Raw genomic sequence first — 8976 nt, 5'->3', positions numbered from 1 at the left:
TCAGTGGATCCCCCTCATTGTTGTAAAGAAGACTTTCAGTGTGAGGGATGCAGGACCATCAGACTCAGGGTCTCCTTCATCAACCTCAGGTTCTTCCTTGATGAAATGTTCTACCACCAAGAGCCACTTCAAACCACACCGTTCAGCGGGCCTTCTATTCCTCTCCTTTGTATAATGTGCATTCTGCTGTTGGGAAACAACTGTTCATGGATCTTTCATGTTTCTACATTTTAGGCATGAACAGCTAATTGTTCCAAAACTGTCCTCGATTTTTTTAAAAGGAGCTTATTTATTTGTATGTGATGCATGCATGTATATGCACATGTGTGTATGGATGCATGTCCCCACGTGGGTAAATATGGAGGCCAGAAGTAGATATAAGGTATCTTTCTCTGTCAGTCTCCACCTTATTTTGAGACAAGATCTCTCACTGAACCTAAAGCTCAAGTTTTGGTTAACCTGGCTGGCCAGCAAGCCCCCAGGACCCACCTGTCTCTGTACCCCCAGCACCGGGGTTGTAGGTGCACATTACCATGCCTGACTTTTCTGTGGGTGCTGGGGACCTGAACTCAGGTCCTCATGCACAGCAGCACTTTACCCACTTAAGTCATCTCCCCAGCCCCTTAGAACTATCTTCTCCCTCTGGACCAGATTAATTTATAATCCTGGATAGCAAAGACAGTTGGCTCCTTAGAAGGATTTGCTTACATTCTAGGATAACCGCATTTTTCTCTCGTTCTCCAGAAGAGTGGATGGACAGGTTTGCTTGTAGTCCACATAAAATTAGAGCTCTTCTAATCCCTGGGTGCTTCTTTAATGCACATGTACTGTGTGTACAAAGCAACACCCATCCCTGACACATTAGCCTGTTGGATTTGGGGCTCAGACACCCAGTGCTAAAATGTTCCTCTTGCTGTAAACAAAATAAGCTGCCTGTTAGGTTTGGATACATTGCAGTCTGCTTATCTGCCAGATCTACAGAGGTATGCAAACCAGCCCAACAGTGCCTACTGGCCTCCTGTTTAGGAACTGCCGAACTCTTTGATGATGCTTGATCAGGTGAAGGGCATTTGTCTCAAGTACTTGGAGAAATTCCTTGAGGGCAAGGACCAGATCTCCTCTTCCCATTGGATCCTCTTGCTTGTCCAACATACAATAGGCATTCATCAATGTTTTGTTGCTTAAGCATTCCCCTTGCCCTGAAACAACCTTCTTCATGGAGTACAAAGATTGGGGACCACTTCCTACATTGAGAGCTTTTCTGTCCAAGCGCCTGTGTTATCTGAAACCCTGTGATTTAAAGGCACAATGAGGAGAGATGGCTGGAGAGATGGCTTTATGGGTAAAAGTGCTTGCCGTACAAGCCTGACAACCCAAGTTCTAATCCCCTGAAGCCACATTAAAAACCAGACAAAGTAGTGCATGCACTGCACAGGAAATGAGAGGTACCAATAAGAGGATCTCTGGAATCTTCTGGGTCAGCTGGCTTGCTTTATGCAGCAGTGAGGAACCTGTCTCTAACAAAGTAGAAAGATAAAGACTGATACTGTTGGGGAAAAAAAAAAAATGAAATACCTTGATGAATGCTGTAAGAACTCTGCATTTTGATAGAAAACTCTGTTTAAAATGTTGATTTAGATTTACTTGCTAAGCTTGCCTGTTCTGCCTGATTTGTATCTACCACACATGGATGATTAACCTAGTTGAAATGCTAAGAATTGAAGTGCTGTAAACCTCCTTCCTGGACCCTGGACCCCAGACTCAGTTGATTTACAATGTGTCCTGTAGGCCTGTTTGCACATACCAGATAACCGATAAGGAACAAAAGAGGGAAGTTGCACCAGGCTTACACCAGATCTACCCTTCCTGGAAAAGATGTTTAACCGAAACTATAGCTTTTAGAAGATGTTTGATCAAAGTGTCTGCTGAGGAATGCTTTTTGTGTAATGACTATGTGGGCCTATATAATCTGTACCTGAAACTGAATGGGGGTCGATCGTTCTGACCAGACTTGCATGTCTTGGGAAGCCGGTCGACCCCAGCTAGCTGGAAAGTAAAGACTCTGCTTGATTTTTACATCTCCAATCCCGTGTATTTGTTACCTGGAGGGGACTCATCGAGTCACGGACCCTAACAATACCCAAAGGTTGTCCTCTGACCTCCTCATGCATGCTGTGGCACATGTGTGTTCACACCCAACCACACAAATCTGCACCGTCACACATCTTACACATACACATAGACATATAAAAGCAAACAGATAAAGGCACACTGGTATTATTAAGACACAAAGACAAGCTCTGCCCCACAATGTTTAACTAGAAAACAGTCCCATGATTTTGTAGCCTTGTAGTCAGAGGTACGTAGCCTCACATTTGGGTCCCTAGATCAGGGGCAGAGCTAGCAAGGGGGACCCAAGTAGCGATCTGCTCCCATAATAAAAAGACTTTTATTCAGTGCTGGAAATCAAACTCAGGCCCTCATGCATGCTGCTAGGTAGGTGCTCTACCTGAATGTGTGAATTACAGAAGAGCTACAAGCCTCATTAGGAAAAGCCATAAATCCTTTAAAGTGACTAACTGGCCCTAAATTGGCAGCCTAGCCTCATTCAATCCTTATCAATTGGTTGCCCCCTGGACTGAGGGAGACTGTTTACGGAGCCAACCTGTCTCCTTTAGTGCCCTAAGATAGCTCGCCTGCCTGAGAAAATAATCTTGGGAGAGAGACTCTCAAGGACACCAGACCCTGGTACGGAGTAAACTCCTACAGCTATGTGCAGCAGAGTTCCTATGTAAGTGGAAACCACCCCTTCCTTCAGTGCAGATGCCTGATTCCAAAGGCAAGGCTTTGGCCCTTGGTGTGTTCTCTGAATAAAGAGGACACTTTCCTTGCCTGTTGCAGGTCTGGCTCTGGCTCTTATCCCTGGTCTTAAAAAAGAAAAGAAACTTTATTAGATGACTTTTGGTGGACTCTTCCCTTCTACATTTTCCAGGTTCAACAAATTAAAAATATAGGGACACCCAGTTAAACTGGATTTTCAGAAAACATTGAATTCTATTTTAGTATAAATATATCCCAAATATTGCATGAGATATACTAAATATTGTTTTTTAAATTTAACTGGGTTTCCCATCTCTTATTGAGCAGTCCCATGCCCTACCTTTCTCTTTTAACACTCTTTCCTCAACTCAGCCACATCCTGAGGCCCCAGTCAGACATCTCTAAATGACCTCCAGCATATGATAGTTTGTTTATTCTTTTTTGTCGAGCCTCTTTCCTGAGCTGGGGAAGCTATGGTGCTGGATGTTCTGGGAATATATATAGTCATTCAGGAACCTTCATTGCGCTTTGCTGAATGGCTTGGACTTTGTCACTCTTTGCAGGAAGCCATGTGATGAGGTAGGTGGTGGGGGCATTTGAGGTGTTCAGAGGCTCTTGATTTCTGATTTGACTGTATTTTAGTTTTTAAATCTGGAATTCCCATAATCATATGGTGTGGGAAAAAATGGAAGTAACTAAGGCAAAGTCTTCCTAAAGTGGAGCTGGGAAACCACAGGAAGATAGCACTCACATCTGCTGAAGGCCAGACTGATGCAGGATAGATGAAGACAGTGATGGGGACGTGGAAAGAGAACGGACTCCCTCAGCCTGGAGTCTGACTGAAGCCTTTTGCCTGCTGAGAATCAGAAATTCCAGCAAAATTGGTGGTGGTGGTGCACTTGGAGGCAGAGGCTGGCGGATCTCTGTGAGAGCGAGGTCAGCCTAATCAAATAGAAAGTTCCAGGTCAGCTGAGGCTTACCCTGTCTCAAAAAAAAAAAAAAAAAAGCTTAGAGCCAGGTATGGTGGCCTTTAATCCCAGCACTTGGGAGATAGAGGCGGGTGGATCTCCGTGAGTTCGAGACCAACCTGGTCTACATAGTGAGTTCCAGGCCAGCTGAAAAAAGAAAAAAAGAATTCCAGAAAAATTAACATTTGTTGTAAAGATTGCTCATGTAGAGGCAATAGTCCTTTTATATAAAGAATGTTAAAATAGCAATGGGCCATGCTTAAGGCTTGAGTGTAGATAATCTTCAAATGTGACCTTACTCCTGATGAACTCAGGGAAGGAAACCAGTTAGACAGTTTAGAGAGGGAACCTTGAAAATGAGCAGCTCTGCTTCTTGTCTTGACTAGAAGCAGGAAATGTCCTTGGTTCTATCAGCTATTCTGACCTAGCCAGAGCCCAGAAATACTGAAATGTTTAGGGGTTTTGGTTTGAGTTCTGATTTCTGGTTTTTAATCTTTCTGTCTCTTTTATATAGCAACTTCATTAAGAAAAGGTGCCTGGAAACTATAGGTCATCAGACACCCTGGAAAGTGTGTCCAAAACTCCAGTGCAGACACCGCAAGGGTAGGATAACTGGACTAACCAACTCACCCTCATGCCTCAACCAGTAAGTCCTTACTAACCTAGGGCAGGACCCTCAGAGGCAGCCCTTTCTTGGACCCCTCCTGCTGTACAGGAGCTCTGAATGCTTCTTTTCTCTTAAGCTCTTACCTATAATAAAACTTCTTTATGAAACCCACCATTCCCTTGCCAATGAAATTCATTCTTTGAGTTTTTGTGACAAAGAACCCAGAAGCCACTGACCCAGGGTGGTTTGCACAGGATCCTTGCCCCACTCCCTTCTTCCCTGAAGTGAGAAAGCCTATGTCATACTCAAGGATTCCCACTCTGGTCACTCCTTTCCCAGGTATAAACCTGAGGCTCTCTGGGAATCTCAAAAGCAAGACTATAAGTATTCGTTTACACTGAAAATATTCTCAGTTTCCTTACAACTCCTGAGCTAGGATTTTACCTTATCTTCTGTGATCCCCTGATGAACCTCAGGAACCATTCTGTGATCTCATTTAAATTCCTTAACAACACTTCAAAGAGAATAACTTCAAAAATCTACCAACATCCTTTATAGGGCTATTGTAAAGACAATGACGTGAGATTCTTCCTTGAGAAGCTCATACCCACACTTAAGTATGTCTTACCCTTTCTCCGAGTGCCTCTCTTTCTATTATTAACCACTGTGCTCAAGTCTATGTTTAAAATGTCTTTTAATAAAGCCCGGTGCTGGGGCTAGGAAGATGGTTTAGTCAGTAAAGTGCTTGTTACAAAAGCATGAGGACCAGAGTCTGGATCCTCAGCACCTATATGAAAAGCTTGGCATTGTAGTAAGCGTCTGTAATCCCAACACTAGAGGAGCAGGGGTAGCAGTCAGGGTAGAGACAGGAGGATCCTTGGAATTCACTGACTAGCAAGCCACTAACCTGGGCAAGCTCCAGGCTCAGAGAGACCTGAGAAAACAAGGTAGCGTGTGATAGAGGAAGACATCTGACATTGACTTCTGGCTTACACACACACACACACACACACACACACACACATATACTTATAATTGAACATGTACATACATATGCATATAACAGAGAGAGAGAGAGAGAGAGAGAGACAGAGACAGAGACAGAGAGATTGAGAGAGATTGAGAGAGATTGCTTCATACTGGCTCATTCAAGAATCTGACTTCACCTGAGTGGGGACCTCTGAAAGGAACTCCTCGGGCTGCTGCAGGTGCAGCATAATCTGTGTCCCAGCCCCCGCTACAGCAGACAAAAACTACAGTTCTGTATTAATTACTTTTCTGTTGTTGTGATAGAAACACTGACCAAAGCAATTTATAGAGGGAAGAATTTATTTGAGCTTATGGTTCCAGGGGAATTACAGTCTGTCTTGGTGGGGAGGCATGGTGGCAGGAGGTGGCTGGAGGAGAAATGGAAGCTAGGCTCTCACATCTTCAAGCAGGCACAGGAAGCGAGAGAGCTTCCGGAGATCTGGCAAGGCTTAAGAATTCTCTAAGCCTGCCCCAGTGATGTGCTTCCTCCAGGATAGCCATACCTTCTAAGACCTCCCAAAACAGCGCCACCAACTGGGGACCAAAATGTCCAAATACTTGGAGCCTATGGGGATATTCTCATTCAAACTACTACAAGTTCCAAGAAAATTAGATTAAAAAAGTGGTCATTACCCAGAGCCTTCTACACCTCTCATTTAGATGTCTCTAACTACTAATCAGTGTGGGTTTGTGATTTAGGATGTCTGTCCAACCAATGAGTGGAAATCCCTATTAAAAAGAGAAGCCCTCCTCTGAGCTTGTTTTCTGGAGCACTGTTCATGGTATCCTGATACAGCGTGTTAGGATTTCAATCCCTTGTTTCCCAAATGAATGACATTTCCTTTGACCTCAGTGTCAATCTTTTTAAAGTTAATACTGTAAAGTCAGACCTAAAAATCAAGAAATGTTCACTTCCTGTGTATTAATGGAGGTTGAGTTGGAACTTGGGAAGAGGCAGAGAGAATGCAAGATTCAATTACTCTCTGATTGGGTGATGATCAAAGCCCCCAGCTTTGATTTTTAATTGATGCTCTCCCCACCAGCCCCCTTCCTGAGCAAATGTGGAATCTATCTTGTCTACCTCCAGGCTAATAGGAACTAGTTCAGCGATTTCCTTCTCTGCTGCCTCTAGGCAAAGCTTATGTGGGGTTTGGTTCTGAGCTGCCGGAGGAAGAGAATTGATAATTCACACTCCCTGGGAAGGTTCGAATTGGTGCCCCCTTCTCCGGCAGCCTGGGATTGACGGTAGTTGGGGGAAGTGGTAACTGCCTCCTCAGGGATTTGCTGGGTAACTCCTGATCGGGGATGGGACAGAGATTTAAATATGAATTACCATTCTTTCTAGACAGGGATTTGCACGTTAAGTCCCTTGTACTCACAGGAAGATTTATGCAGTTGCAGTCACTTCCTAGGGGACTGTTAATCTGTGACACTTGGCACTGGGGACTGCTCCACACTGGGCTGGTTCATCCATCCTGGCTGCACAACCCTCTGCTCTTCTGTCCACTTCTCCTTCTACTGTCAACCCCCGCCACCATGGCAGGAACAGAGCTCCCTAACACTTAGTAACAGAAGATTCCTACCCCAAACCCCTCTGTATGGAACCCCATTTCTGTTCTTGCGGTTCCATCTGAATGCCCCCAGGCATGTCCAGTCTGCTTTCTCTTTCCAGCCTCCCTGCTCTTACAGAAGCACCAGCTATCCTCTCCAGGGGATTTTTAGGTGCTTGTTTGATTCCTGTGGCCCCTCCCTTTTCTCACCAGACCCTGGGGGTGGGCATTAACCATCAGAGTCCTGGGCTCCACTCTGCCCCCCCCCCCAATCATAACTGCTGGTCCTGGGACTCAGAAATTGAGCTCTCTGGGTAACTAATGCTTCAGCAAACCCTGTATCTCAGAGTCGATTTGAGCTGGACGTTTCTTTTCCAGCTGGGTTTCAGGAAGGCCTCCTGTTCTCTTATTTTAGTGGAATCTCTCTCCACAGCACTGAGCAATAGTAGTGCATGTCTTTGAGGATATTTGGAGGGAAAAAGCAAGTGAGTGGGCCAGTGTGGGGTACAGAAGAGTCCCCAGAGAAGACGTGGCCCGAAAGGGGCTGCCGCTCATGAATATTCATGCTAGCCACGTGGTCAGTTTTGATCATTCAGATCAATTCAAGGCGCTGTCACTAAGCTTTTGTGAGAGCAGGAAACAGGTTCTGGGAATAAAGAGGTAGGGAAGAAGATTGAGGTTAAAAAGAATTGACAGGCAATAGGGTTAGAAACCTTGCTCAATTCCGATCTTGCCAGTAACTAACAGTGGCCTGAAATTAAAGAATTAAACCATGAAGGCTTCTTTGACAACTGATCTGATAGACCTAGAAGTAAATTTCAGGGACAGTATTGTCAGACAGAGGCAGGGGACAGCTGAGATAAGGAGCTCTGGGAAGCCGGGGACACGGGGTGACGCAGGTCTTTCTTCAGAATGCAGGGAGAAAGGCAGGAGTCTGGCCTCTGAGGGCAACAACACAAGGTGCTGAAATAGGGCTGAGGGCACGGGAATTATCACAGCCTCCATTCACCTCTGGTAGCACTTTCTTCCTTCCACCTAATTGTGACTTTAAATGGAGCAGACATGAGAGGGGGAGGAAGATAATGAAATGAAACGTAAGGCAACTGTGGTCGCTGGAGTTCCTGAGATTTGTGCGCCCGCTCTCGAGTAGCCTGCATCGCTATTCGCTCACATCACACGGAACAAACCAACAATGACAACAATGAAACATTCCAAGGGGTTCAAGGAAATAATGTCAAATGCAATTTAATGGCATTTTCTGTGGGATACAGAGTGGAGATAAAGTAATGCTCTGGTTTGCTACTGCTTCTGTCTTTAGCATCATAAAAAAATAGAAAAAACCTAGAAAATTCTGTATACATCAACTGGAGGGGAGTAAAATGCCTCTTGATTTCATTTCTCTTTTTTGTATCTTAAAGCAAAGTTTAAAAAGGATAGGGAATATTCATGGTACACTCTATGTAAAATACGCCCATGTAATGTTTGAAAAGACAAAGTCTATCCCTTGTAGGTAACTCCTGATATTCTGGAAACTGATGTTTATCTGCTGGTAGATCTCCCAGATCTCTTTTTCAGTGGCTTTTCTTCAGTTGACCATTGAAGGAAATCTTCAGAACAAATGATTTGAAATTTGGCAATCTGACTAGGAAACTTCACTCTTGGTGCTATTTGGAGCTGGATTTTAATCGAAGTCTGACTTTGATGTTCAACATACGCCCCCCTCACCTTCCACTAGAAGCTATATCAAAGTCACAGTCTCAGAAAGCTTCAATTTGTCATCCCCTATGTGGAAAGGACTGGACTCAGAGGCACTGGTTCACTGGTTGTATGTATGTAGATGCTTATGTGTATGCATGTGTGCTTGTGTATGTGCCCATGCATGTGTGTTTGTACATGTTTGTGTGTATGCTTGTGTGTGTGTGGAGGTCAAAGGTTGGTGTCAGTTATCTTTCTCAATTGCTTTTCTGTTTTTTTTTTTTTTTTAGTGTGTCTGAGTGTTTTG

The sequence above is a fragment of the Nannospalax galili genome, unplaced genomic scaffold (assembly GCF_000622305.1).
Source record: "Nannospalax galili isolate Female #2095 unplaced genomic scaffold, S.galili_v1.0 scaffold388, whole genome shotgun sequence".
NCBI lineage: Eukaryota > Metazoa > Chordata > Mammalia > Rodentia > Spalacidae > Nannospalax > Nannospalax galili.
Note: the sequence above shows the minus strand (reverse complement) of the source record.